This window comes from Aquila chrysaetos, chromosome 20 (assembly GCF_900496995.4).
Source record: "Aquila chrysaetos chrysaetos chromosome 20, bAquChr1.4, whole genome shotgun sequence".
NCBI classification, from domain to species: Eukaryota; Metazoa; Chordata; class Aves; order Accipitriformes; family Accipitridae; genus Aquila; species Aquila chrysaetos.
The window spans coordinates 22712888-22726333 of NC_044023.1; the positions used below are offsets into that span (position 1 = coordinate 22712888).

At 41.9% G+C, this 13446-nt stretch overlaps 1 long non-coding RNA gene across 1 annotated transcript in view; it reads right to left on the reverse strand.

The window, feature by feature from the left end:
- Positions 1-9471: 9471 nt before the first annotated feature.
- The window catches only part of LOC115333393, a 129099-nt gene continuing 125124 nt past the window's right edge, over positions 9472-13446 (reverse strand). Inside the window, exon 5 of the long non-coding RNA XR_005930930.1 lies at positions 9472-12964. This is a non-coding gene — a long non-coding RNA (uncharacterized LOC115333393). The remainder of the gene's footprint in view (positions 12965-13446) is intronic.

The window sequence follows — 13446 nt, forward strand, 5'->3', positions numbered from 1 at the left end:
GCAACACGAACATCCTCAGCTTTTGCCTTTGCTGTCGTATCACCAAAACAGAAGACTTACCCAATTTCCCCTGAATTTGATCAGGAGCACACTGATACAGCCAGACAGTCCCCTGGGAGCGGGGCTGGATGCAGCCACGCTGCGAACAGCGAAGGCTGCACAGCATCGCTCTCCACATACGCCACGATGTCGCGTGGGGGCGGGGGGCAGTTCTGGCCACCTATGTCCTTGCTATGGCATCCCCACGGCCTTCAATAAAGCTGGATGGACCTGCTGCATCCATGTGCCAGCACAGTCCTGGGCTGACGTTTTCCAGAGGACAAGCGCTCCCTCCCCATGCTGGGGAGCTCCAGTTCACTTCAGGAGTCAACCGCTCAGTATTTTGTTCTCTCCTTGCTGCTCCGCAGAGCTCTCCAGTGCCTCATCTGCGGCAAGCCATCCCTCGGGGGGGGGCTGGTGCTCTTCAGTGTGCACTATTAAAACACTCTGCAAACACGCAACTGAATTCAGCTTCAAAATATTACTGCAGGGAAAGGAGAACTATATAAGTAGATTAAGGCCAAGATGTTTGGGTGCCTAATTTCATTTCTCTGGATGCTGAGTTTTCCAGAGTATTTCATGTTCAAACACAGCTGCTGCGACACCTCCATATAGCCAATGAGGCGGATATAATTCATATTGTTCATAAATAAAAGACCAAGTTTTTCTGACCTGCCTCACATCCCGGAGGAGCTCTCGCCAGTGGGAGGCCAGGATCCATTTCTAGAGAGCACTATTCACCCGCCCAAAACTTCACAACATCTTTGTGCCGTGCTTTCCAGCCTCACTCCCTGCACACCTTTCAGCTTCGAGACACAAAGCGGAGGCCCAGCTGACATGACAGCAGCCCCCTTTTCCATGCAGACTTGATTTGTACCTTGGGCAGGTCCTACTGGGAACAAACCCATTTGAAAAAGTTGTGATGCAATGCTGTGATGGGATGATCCCATACAAAATGCACGCATTAGGCCAGGTTGGATGGGGCTTTGAGCAGCCTGCTCTAGTGGAAGGTGTCCCTGCCCATGGCAGGGGGGTTGGAACTAGATGATCTTTAAGGTCCCTTCCAACCCAAACCATTCTATGATTCTATGATGAGTGAACAGTGGAGAAACGATGCTTACACAGACTGCCACTAGCATTTTCTTCCAGTGCAACTTTGATAATTTAGTAATTCTCCTTTTTTTGTTTGATTTCTGCGTACTACATAGTTTATATATAATATACAAGCAATGGCTTATAGAAAATTGCAAAACAGACTTTCCATCCGTAGCAGTACTGACAAGAATCACAGCAGAACTGAGACATCCACGCTTGTATTAAAGCTGATGCAGTACCTGCTAACACCAGTCAAGCACTGAAGAGAGATGGGGCACTGGTCAGCAGGTTTCACAGACAAAAATAGCAGAAAACCAGCAACAGGCAGCAATGCTACATTCTGGACTTCACAAGTATGCTTTAGGGCCCACTTTTACATACTCTCCCACTCCGGCCAGAGTCCACTCCTGTCCTTTCCGAGCCTTTCCTGGTCTTCTCTCCTAACACACTCCAAGTCACAGTCCACCACACCCAGCAGCCAGGTCCAGTCTCCTTACCCAGCCCATTGCTTTTCGTCCAAGTCTTCTCAGACCACCATTCACAGCTTCCCCTTCTCCGTCCTCCCTCCTGTATGCTAGGCATTCTCCCTCTCTAGGATGATCCACAGCAACAGAAATATTTCTCTTGTTTAAATGGGGGTGGGACTGCTACCATTACCCTGTTGATGAGCTAGCCAGAAGGATGTAGCTCCTGCACCACAATAAGCTATCAAGACTGGGAATAAGCTGAAGATTAAGATCACAAAACACGGACATAACATTTAACGTTCCATAAATGGAACAACAAAATGCTCCTGATTTCTAGGAAGAAAATGTCGCTAGAAGAGATCTTGCCCAATTTCTAGAAAGATACTCTAGATATTCCCAGTAGGTTTGTTAAGGGAAAGAATGAACTTCTGTTCAAGGAGCTGGTCCTAAACCAAAACAGTATCTACAGCAATAGCTTGGTACATCATAGCCATTTGTGACACACAGATGTAACATTAGGTTGTAACTACTTTATAAAGCCCCTTAGCATTTATGAGGGTATCTCTGCGTGTGTAGGCAAGAATCCATTCTGATGAAAGTAAGCAGAACCTAAAAAAATGTACAGAAGTGGCAACAGAGATGCCTTCCACCACGCAGTCACTGGCAGGAAAAACAAAAAGCAAGTGGGAGTACAATTCTACTTCCACTCTGCCATACCTCTTTCTTTCGCCCCAGAATGGATTACATACATACAGCAGATCATCATCAATTCTACCACTTCTCTCTCCTTTGCTGAAACAAAAACACGGTTGTTTTGACATGGCTCTGTAGAAAAAGGCATTAATAAATGTATTACTGACAATATCATCTCACTGGTTTGACTCATATCATCAGTTTAGCAAACTTCTGCCAGTTTTTGTAGGAAACAGAGTTGAACTCCAGCACTACGTTCCAGGAGACTGTGTCTTAATCTATATAAACTGCAGAATAAACCATAGCCTAATATTCTGCTGATCAAAATACACAAGAAAGGAGGAAAATCACAGTATGAGCATCTGCACAGCCTCGTATTTGTACTATTACTGAACAACGCTTAGTCTGAGTGAAGCCCGGGAGAGTACACAGCTGTTCCTCCCCCTACTCCTCCTCTACTACTGAAGGCAGGAGCAGAAACATTAGACGCAGCAACTTTTCAAGACTGACCTAAACATATCTTGGAGAACAATTAAATGAAGGTGCAGATGTTTAAGTGCGTTGCTGAACAGCACTTCCAATGAGCTTCTTCAATGGCAAGAGCTATTTAAGGCTATTTGCAAGTCCCTAAACAGCAGATTAAAATTGGTTTTGTGGAAAATGATGTCGTTAGCAGTTATTGTACCGCTCCCCATCCTCCCCTAGCGTGAAGCTTTGCTGTCACACATCACATGGGACTAATGTTAGAGAAGTGGTTTCCGTGGCTTCCAAGTTCTTTCATGTCACAGCTGAAGCTGATAGTGGAACTATGAGCGTTCAAGGTTATTAACCGCAATGAACTTTTTCTGAACTAAGTTTATCAGAAAAGACTGGGAGAGTTATGCTCCAGCTTCAGTTATATTTTAATGGAGTCTGGACACCTAATTTCCTGTGGAACAATTTGAAAATCCCATCTCAAAAGAGTTTTCAGTTAGTTTGCTTTCACCAGTGATTCATTCTCCTTCACGTAATTGTAGGAATTGAACTTACACAAGGTCTTGGATCCTTATCTTCTTGAAGTCAATAAGGACTGTACTACTTCTATAGGTAATAGTTCATTTCCACAGCCTTCTTGAACTGTCTTTGAGAATTTATATAGGAGAGTGCCTTGATAGACAGAGACTAGGAAAAAAGCAGCAGAAAACGTACCAAAAGAAGACATTACAAACCATGTACAAGTGCACATTATTTCTTTCTAGTCCTTTCCTGTTCTCCTCTGTTGTTTCTTTCTCCCCTTTTCAAAATTTTAACAAAACATTATTGTTTTTCCTGGGATGAACCGCTGCCTATTTTTTGCTCTGTCACGATCTAAGCTGATCTCTGGCTATCAAGTAGAAACAAAAAGCTAAATGAAAACATTATCCATAACTCATTCATGCCAATAGTCTATTTTGTTAATGTAATTACAATAAAAATTCATACTCTGAGCAAAGAAATTCTATCAAAGCATTCTGAATATAAGTCTCAGACAACGGCTGTATGAACAAATTTTTTACATCATTCCCTAATACTGTCCATTGCCCCATTCCCTGTGTTTGATCAAAATATGTTTTGACTACTGGACAGCTACTGCATGTTGACTCTGATTCCCTGTAAAAGAGAGCACGTAATTCTATTTCAAAGTAAGCTCGGCATTGCTGAGCATCAGGCTAAAGGCACAGCTCCATCCTTCCTCTTTCTGTTGTGGTAAAAATGACTGGTACCTTGTCTCTACTAAAGATCCACAGCAAGACAAACACTCTAGTTATCCCGGCATAAAGAACATGACCTTATGTCAATAAAGGCAAGGAGCCTTCTTCTCCTCTGACACACTGAAAACAGAGCAGCTTCACAAATCTTTCACTGGATTCTACACTCACATTTATCCAGTAAGCAAACACAAGCCTAATAGCACAGGTCAAATGATCATCACAGATAAAATACATACTTTGACTATTTTGCCTCCAGCAAATCATCAAAAAGCTATTTAATAATTCAAATCATATGCAAAACAGGACTACTCTAGTATTTAATAATAGGTTTTCTTATCTATATAGTGAAGTCTGCATAGAAACTACCAGCATTCGGTGGCAGAGGCCACTGAATAAATGGTATGAAAGAGTTAATATTTTTTCAGGTCTCCTCATCTAAAGAGCCCTAATATTCTCCAACACCTTTAAGCCAAAGTGTTTCTTTACTTTCTTCTGCTGCACGTACTTTTCCATGACCCCAGAGGCAAGCATGTGAGCTGCTTGTCCTTCTGATGCTCCTAAAACATGATCATTTACAATTCTCACAGCACAAGTTGATTCAGACCCTCAGTTCTTTTGGAAACCATCTCCATTCTTCTTTTGAAGAGAGACAGGCAAGACCTCCGAGGTCTCACTTCCTCAAAGAGAAGAGCTTCTTCATTTTCTTATCCCTTAACGTTCTGAGTGGGGAAAAATAGTTTACACATACAATCATTAATCTTAATATTTTTCAAATAGTTCTGTGCGATTGTTCTAACCTCTGCCATGAATGAAAGCAATAGCTGTCAAGAAATAGAAGGGCAAATAAATCCTCAACAATTCATCCAGAAGATGGAAGTCTGGAAAACCTCCAGCCTCTCAATCTTCAGCAAGTGCATACGTGTCCCTGATTTACTTCAACTACATTGAGCTAATCAGATTTCTTACCATTTTATTTGAAAAGCTAACTGATTGATAGATGGGGGGCATGAGCTTGTATTATTAATGATCTAAAGTTCTGCCGGTGAAGAACCACGGCTGTTTCATACCGACGACTACCTCTCCATTTAGTAGAAATAGAGTCTTCCAAGCATGCAACGCAAATAGGCTCAGTGTGGATGAAAAGAGAGGAGTGAAGCTGCTATTAGGGAGCAAAGTTGCATGTTCTTATGAAAAATTAGTGACAATTTCTAGATTGATTCAATATAGGAAAGAGTCAATTACACAGTGACATGGAAAAATGACAATGCTTTTGTTTAAGCATCTTGGACAATGGGCTTTATCCCTGTCCCTGTGGATGTAAAGCGATTGCATCACTGCTCCCTTGTGCTTGAAATCCCAAAGCAGGCTCTGGTGCGCCCTTTTCCTCCATCTTATACCTCAAGTATAAAACACCAGGGTGCGTGACAAGCACTTCAGGGTCTTCTTCCCTGCCTCTCTGCAGGTGCCTTCGGCAGCGACCCCCAGCCCCCAGCCCAGGCTGTGAGGATGCCGGGCAAGACACACTTGGCTGTTTGGGCAACGCCTGCTGAACGAAGAGCGTGTCATCTGGGAGGAGGCCTGCTAACCTGACATACGCTAGCACCACACTCAACCTTCTACTCATCTCCCCTGTGCCAATAGCTCCAACTCATTTTTGTTTGAACCATGTCGTTGAAAGTATCCAGAAGCTATCAAGAAATGGACAATTTCCCAATTCCTTGGTAATTTGTTTCAGATATTAATCATCTCACCATTAAAACTTGTGCCTTGGTTCAATTATAGTGGCTTTAACTGCAGCCACTCTGTATACCAATTTATACTTTTCTCCCCTAAAGAGCCCTTTAGTATCCAATACTCTCTCCTATGCAGACAGTCATATACTGCAATCGAATCACATCTTGAACTTTTTGTTAAATTAGTCAGATTGTGTTCTTCAACGGTTTTGCTTCCCCAGCGCTCACCTCTTTCTTTTCTTTAATCTCTCCAGATAAGCAGTTGGCACACAAACAAAAAGACAAAGCTGATTTCAGTTGTTCTCTACGGAGGACTTGCCGCATCTATGCAGACAGAGTTTTGGGAGAAAACATCGTCTCTTCATGGCAAGGTTTATACAACGTGACATGCTCTGCAGCAAAACCAATTAATACTGACCCGGGGTTTAGTAATGCTACCCAAATTGGTCAATACACAAGGAAAACAATCTCCTTGTTTATCTACCAATGAATATATAAACAGGAGGGTATTTCTGCCTGAACCATTCACCATTCAAGAATAATCTGACTATTGATGAGACAACAGCGCTTCCTGTAGCTAAATTCTGAATGAGCAGAAACTACATCTCTAAACAGCATAATTCTTCGAAGATTCAGTACATGCCACATTTATTAGAGATGGGATCAAAAGGAAAATTAAAGATGGATACTGGCTTGAGTCTGGACACTTGCCTGTAGACACCCGTCTATACAGAATACAAGGGAAGGAAGACACATTTCTGTGATGAAGGTACGTAATGAAGAGCACTTGCACCGGTGGCTTGGCATGTCACAGTAAGGGCTATGAAGACAAATGAAACAACAAAAAGCTCAGGAGTTATCAAAACTGTGTTTACTGATCCTGTGATCCTGGAATTTATCACACGTGAGGATTATGGGGTGTCTCACAAGAGTGGACTCAAGAACAAACCACTGGCCTAATTCCTGTCCCCTTGCATTCATAGCCAACAGAATTAAGACATCTAAAAGCTTTTCAAATCCTACTCACATATCAGTATTTTTTAATATAAAACAAAACATAATGTTCTATATGGTATAATTCCCAGACACCCAGATATATCTTGAAAATACTAGAGTGCTTGGGAGAGTCTGCTACAAAATGCTGTGTATTTGATACAAGGAACTTCAGAGACAAAAGCAGAAAAAGAACTGCGGGTGACAATGAATAGAAAAAAGCCAGCATGAGCGCTCAGGAGGATGTTAAATTTCAGCAACCCATATCTATCCCTGCATATGTACCTGGAGTCCTCCGCAGTTTTGATCCCCCAAGCAAAAAATACATAAGCCAATTTGAACCTCTTCCTTGTAAAGAAAAGAAATCAGAACAAGCAAAGGAGTAGAGAATACGATTAGAAAGGCAGGCTAAGGAAAAGGAATGCATTCAGGCCAAAGACATTCAAGTGGGGTTGTGCTAAGTATACTTCAGTACTAAGAGTAAGAACATAAGGGAGGAAGAGGTATCATTTGTTCTGGACTTTAACAGCAAACTGAAGAACAGATTAATATATATCGATAGAAGTCAGGGCCAGAAGGGCTAGGACCTTTCCATCTGTCTTCCCACACAGCAGCAGGCATGAATTTCAGCCACTCCTTCCTGTATTAGCTTCAAATAAGTGCAACTAAGCAAGGCTTGAAGAAACTTTTGAAAGACATAAAACCTGAATGAGAAAGTACATGTGATGGATGAATGCTGGTGTCCTTGGCGAAGCAGCTCCCGTCATGTGTTTTTTTTAATGTCCATGAGTAACAAATTTCATTTGTAATTTCAATTTTCGTAAGTTTTTCCACTGTTCAGACTTTTATTAATATAAATTCACTGTAACAAACTCATGGTGGAGTGGACTGCACACCCGTATGTGCAGAATACCAACATGTCTGCTACAAATTAAACAAACACCCATCAAAATGTAAAATCACGCTGATGCCAGTCCTACTGTGACAGCTTCTACCCTAATATGGCACCTCATTAGAATTAGCAACTGTGCAATTAACTCCTTACTCATACACAATTTGCACTGTGACAAAGGACAATTTTGCTTAAATAAAGATTTCAGTGTTTGACTTGCAAGTTGTACATGTCATGGAAACATGGCTGGATGACTGATGAGATTCTTTCTGCTTTAATTGCAATTCTACACAGGAAGATGGTGTTCTTCCATGCAAAATAGCAATAAATCACATATACGTATTCCTGTCGTGAGGTAGGAGGAAAAGTGCTCTCAGTACAATAACACTGGTTTGACTTTGCATATTTTTCTTCCTCTCCTCTCTTGTATGTGCCACTTACACTATGACAGAATGGAAGAGAAAAATGGAGAAAGTTAGCATGTTTGCTTATTAAACAGCACTTGCAGAAATGAGAATGACAGCATTAGCCACCAGCTGGTATACAGAAATTAATAAGCATTCATTCCTTCACATTTGTAGACTTATTCATCTGTCTTTTTTATTCACATAATGACTGAAACTTAAGCGAAGAGACACAGCCCTGTATTTGCCATATGCTAAGCACGGCGTGGTCCATGCCCTGAAGAGCTCGCTCCCCTTTTAGATAGAGCTGAAGAAGGAAATAATGGCACAGTCAAACAAGACGGAAACAAAACTGGAAACCAACATCCCAAGACAAAGTTGAATTCAAAGTTACAAAAAAAATTATTAACAAAATAATTACAAAAAATTTGTTGAATTAATTTCTAACAATATCCCTTCTGTATATTAAAGCATACAGATATGGAGGAGGAGGAAGAAATAATAAGGACATCAGAGAAGCAGGGGGAGCCCGACTTACTGCCACCAGTCACTCCCAATTGCTTGTGCCATTCCCTGACCTCTAAATGGCTGCCCAAAGCCATACGTTACTGAAGCAGCTGCTGCATCAGGACTGACCACCAGGAAAGACAGGACGCTGGATGGATCACGAGCCAGTTCTGCCATGGCAAAGTCATTTGTTCCTATAATCTATAAAGTGTTTTAGAAATGCTGAGCGCCACATTTTTCTGTGGAGCTCTGACAGAACTATTTACAGGGGCTCCCTAACATTTTGTAAAGACATCCACTGACGTTATCCACACATCTTCCATAAAATTTCTTTCCTTTTAAATGTCTCTCCAGAGGAAAGAAACCTACATTTGTCACAGCCTTTTTTATCAGCTACAAAGGTCTCTACTTTCAGCAGAAGGAAGGTCTCTCCACACCCTGTGATACACTCCTGGTCGTCGTCTTCAGTCCATTACCTCATTTTATTTCATGTGATCGATATCATCCGCAGTCTGAGAGCTATGAGGTTTTGAAAAGACTCAGGCAGATTTCCTACTCAGTGCACTACTATTTGTATATGTGTGCAGAGTGACAGGACATTACTAAAGTTTATGGTATACACACTGCAGAATATAGTAATATAGATGGTATACTGTGTGTATTTTTTATATATAATATATATAGCTTAGCACTATATACACACACTATATATAGCACTATATACTTATACTACACATAGAATATAGTGCTACAGAATATATAATCATAATATAAATCACTAAAGTCTAATTTAATAGATAGCTTAGGCAAAGACAAAGCAGTCACCAAAGGAGACACATGTACCAGGAGAAAAGCAGATGTAATGGTATCTTCAAATGTTTAATGATCAATGTGTAAGAAAATCCATGATCTGAGAAGAGAAACAACTCTTCATATACATATATATCTGTGCGTATATACATTATCACACACACAGAAATTCAAAAACATGTTGCTGGTTCTATACAAGCTTTCTGTGCAATGTTTTTATGAGGTTTTCTATTAAGTAACATCTAAAAATCACAAAAAGAACTAAACATTATATATTGTGTTGGCATTTTAAAAAAAGAGCTAGAAAGTATAAATATCATTAAGCTTCAGTGCCCTAGGTACAAAATGACTTTTTATAAAAAAAATCCACTACAATTACACAGGAAAATAGGGAACAAAAATGAGCCTACACTGGAACTGAGACACATAATAGACAGGATCATACTTAACTGAAAATCACATCAGCAATTAACATCTCCTGGAGACAAATGACCAGTACGCCCCCCAGCTGAAGGGAGTTATAAAGTTTCATTATACCGCTTACAAGAGATTTAACTACACCATAAATTTAAAACGCTTTCATCCCCATAAAGATATAAGTAAAAAAAACCCCTAGAGATAAATAAAAAATGTACAAAAATTCCCACTGGACACCAGTATTAGGAATCCCACATTTACACAAAGGAATTGGCAGAGCTGCACAGTTCTGGAAACAAAGCCTAAATTGGGATTTATACACACCCCCTGACGGTAAGATTTTTCAACTGACTGAGTTACGAAGCCAGTACATTTTGATCGTGATGGATCTTCAAGGAAAATTTCACAGACAGATTTGCAATCTGGTGGATTTCTTGCATTTATAGAAGTCAGACAATAACTCAACCTGCCATCAGGCACAAGCGCTACGGTGACTGGCTACCAAAATAACAGGCGAAATTCAAGGGCACCCTATGCCTAATGAGCCTGAATTTTGATTTGCAAAGCTGTCCCTATCTCAGCCACAGCCATGCACAAATCAGCCCTTGCCATTTCCAAGAAAATGTCATTTTAGAGACACAGAAAAAATATTCACTAGAGGCTAGGTTAATGCCAGCAAACCAGTCGCTGCCTGAAACGGCATTTGTCCACAGATCTGCAGACAAAGCAAAGCAAGTAATTGTACCAAACGTGTTGGAGCAGATCCACTCACATCTCCTCAGATCTCTTCCACCGCATCCCCGTCTTCTGCAGCACGTTCTTCTTCTTACCTTTCACTTCTCATTGACAAAAGAAAATCATTCTGCTTTCAGCTGCTAAAAATATTATCACTACAAGAAAGTGAATTAAAAATGTGCCAGATGGCAAAAAACTCCTAATTCAATAACTACAACCAGAAAGAAGACAAGTCTAAAATTAACACAGCTGGGAGAAAGGGGGTGACTGAATGTTCAATGCAGTCTAGTGACAGTCAGGAAATTCAATACTGTCCTGTACAAGAGGTCCACGTGCCCAGGGACAGCGGGTCTTGCCAGTGACCGAGGCTCCAGCTCGCTCTTGAGCCATTCCAGATCTCAACTTTCTTTTTAATGTATTTTTTTAAAATTTCATTTTTGGTGAAATGCAATGCTCCTGTTCAGAATATAAAGAACAAGCTTTCATTCTGCAGGCAATCTAGGCTGGCACAGACATTAATACACAAAATTAGTATGCAACTAGGAGTACATTTAAGTTTATACTAAATTTATACTGAAACCTCTGACAAACGTCTATCAGCTCACACAGGAGGCGGACAGGACCCAACTTTTACGTGCTTTTGCATATTGCCTTTCTACAGTTTTTAGGTCACTTCAAGACAGAAACAGTCATTATCTTTTCAATAAATATAAAACGATATAAAAGTTTCTAAGTGGTTCCAGTATGTCCAATTATCTATCCCCTGGCATCTCCTCCTGGGAAGAGTCTCAGTGAAAAAGCATCTGCTGTCATTAGAACCATCACCGCACTAGAACAGCCACCCTGTCAGGAACAAATTCAACAAAACACTTCTTGCTTTTTAATGATAAACCACCCTGATTTTCTTTATGCTTTCTCCCATGGTGTTGGCGAGGGCTGCATAGGCGATGCCACATACTGACGCTCCAGTTGCACAGCTGAGCTCCAGTAAGGCAGAAGCTGCTGCCCGCTGTGGTCCGAGGCTGGTCGCCGGCACCTTGTGCCCATTGATGGGATTCAAGGCAGATATACTCGATGGATAATAAAATTTACAGTTAGCTGTGAGTGAGAAAATGTAAACCCTAGTGTATAAAGGTGAAAGGACAGCACAGTGATCCACTGCATTTCTGTGTTCCCAGGTGTAAAGTCTAACCAACTGAGGAAGCCCATACAATAGGCACTATAAGCAAATAGGATGTAAAGAAATCATGGAATGAGAAAGGCAGGGAACGCCAGCTCTAACACCGTCTGAGTGCCAACAGCACTACTCAGCATCTGCAGGAACTTTACACAGTGATTGTACTTCACAGTGTTGAAAGAACAGACTTTGTGTTTCAGAGAGCAATTAATTATCCTTATGCAGCTGAGGGACAAGCCATGCTGACCTATAAAACCCACAGCTTATGAGTACACACTACAGGAATTTCAAAAAAAGGATAATAAAGGCTTCATAATGAAATAAGAAGCTCTTCTCCTTCTGTTGGTTTTAGTCAAGTTATTACAAAGTACTATTGAATACTCTTGACTTTTTTGTTGTTTGTTTTTATATCACAGGTGATTGCATCCTAACATTGTAAAAAATTATTTGAATTGCTGTTTGTCTGACATGGTACCACACAAACCAGCAGAACTATTTTTGGGAACTGGTTACAGCATGAACAAAACCACTTGCATTTACTACAACCACCCAGACACTTAGCAATTCTGTGATTATGAATGTGCAGAATTTTAAGGTGACATACCTGCACCAGAAGTCACATTGCCTTGCTCCGAAAGGATGTTGTTTTAAACTAAATAAGAATTTCCATAAGCCTCCACAGTTATCAAAACTGTATCAATTAGATAAAAAAATAAAAGATGTTAGGCATTAATTAGAAAAACACAGTTGCTGCATGTATGCCAACATGCAGGAGGAGAAAAGTTAGGGAGGCAACCAAAACAACACTTGCTGTAAAAACTCAGGGGGGTGGATTTATACCCTTTATCTCATTTTCCTGAGCTAACAGTGGCACTCAGGTCAGCCGGGCTTACAGCAGGTTATTACTACTGCTCCACAGAAGTTGAGATAAAAGCTTTCATCTCTTCCATAAAAAACGAAGGTACAATACAGGACACAAACAACCTATGCTAAGCATTACAATTTCAGGTGTCCCCAGTTGTAACTGCCATTTAATGCGCAAACGTAAAGTTTATTTTGTGACAGAAGACGGGAATCCGGAGAGCCGCACAAGGCGGCGCGTGGGCGCTGTGAGCAGCGGTCACCCCGCGGACGGGGAGGGCTCCGCGGACGGGGGGGCAGATGCCCCGGTTGCCAGCAGGACTCTGCCCACCCGGTCCGCGGGGTACCACTGCCTCTTCGCTCCCACCAAGCTGAGGTACCGCGGAGGCCCTCGCTGTCACGGCCTCAATCCTGCAAAGATATAGGCCCGATCTAAGTCATATACGGTGACGCTAAGCCAAAGGCAAACTGCGTGTAAAACTGCATCAGGTCAGAGGCCGCTGCTGGCCGGGGTCTGCAGCCTCCGAAGAACAGAGCTGCCGGAGCGCCAGCCCGCAGACTGCCCGCCCGTCAGCGAAGTCTGACTAACAGAGAAATACGTACTTTCTCCCCGTGTCGATCTAATGCCTGTATATACTGCTGTTCCCATGAAGCTCGTGTAATGCCCATGGACGCGCCGATGCGCCAGTGCACGCACCGCAGCCCCGGCACCCCACGGCTGCGCCAGCACCCACTCTGCGCTGGGAGACGGCCGCAGCGGTCCCCGCGGGTGTCACGCCAGCACCCAGCCCTCGTTTCGGGAGCCCAAGGTATCACAGGCTACTGGTAAGTGCTGAAAAAAAATTCTCCCGTCTTTTCAATGGGTTATGAAAGTCCCACCCCGTATTCATCCA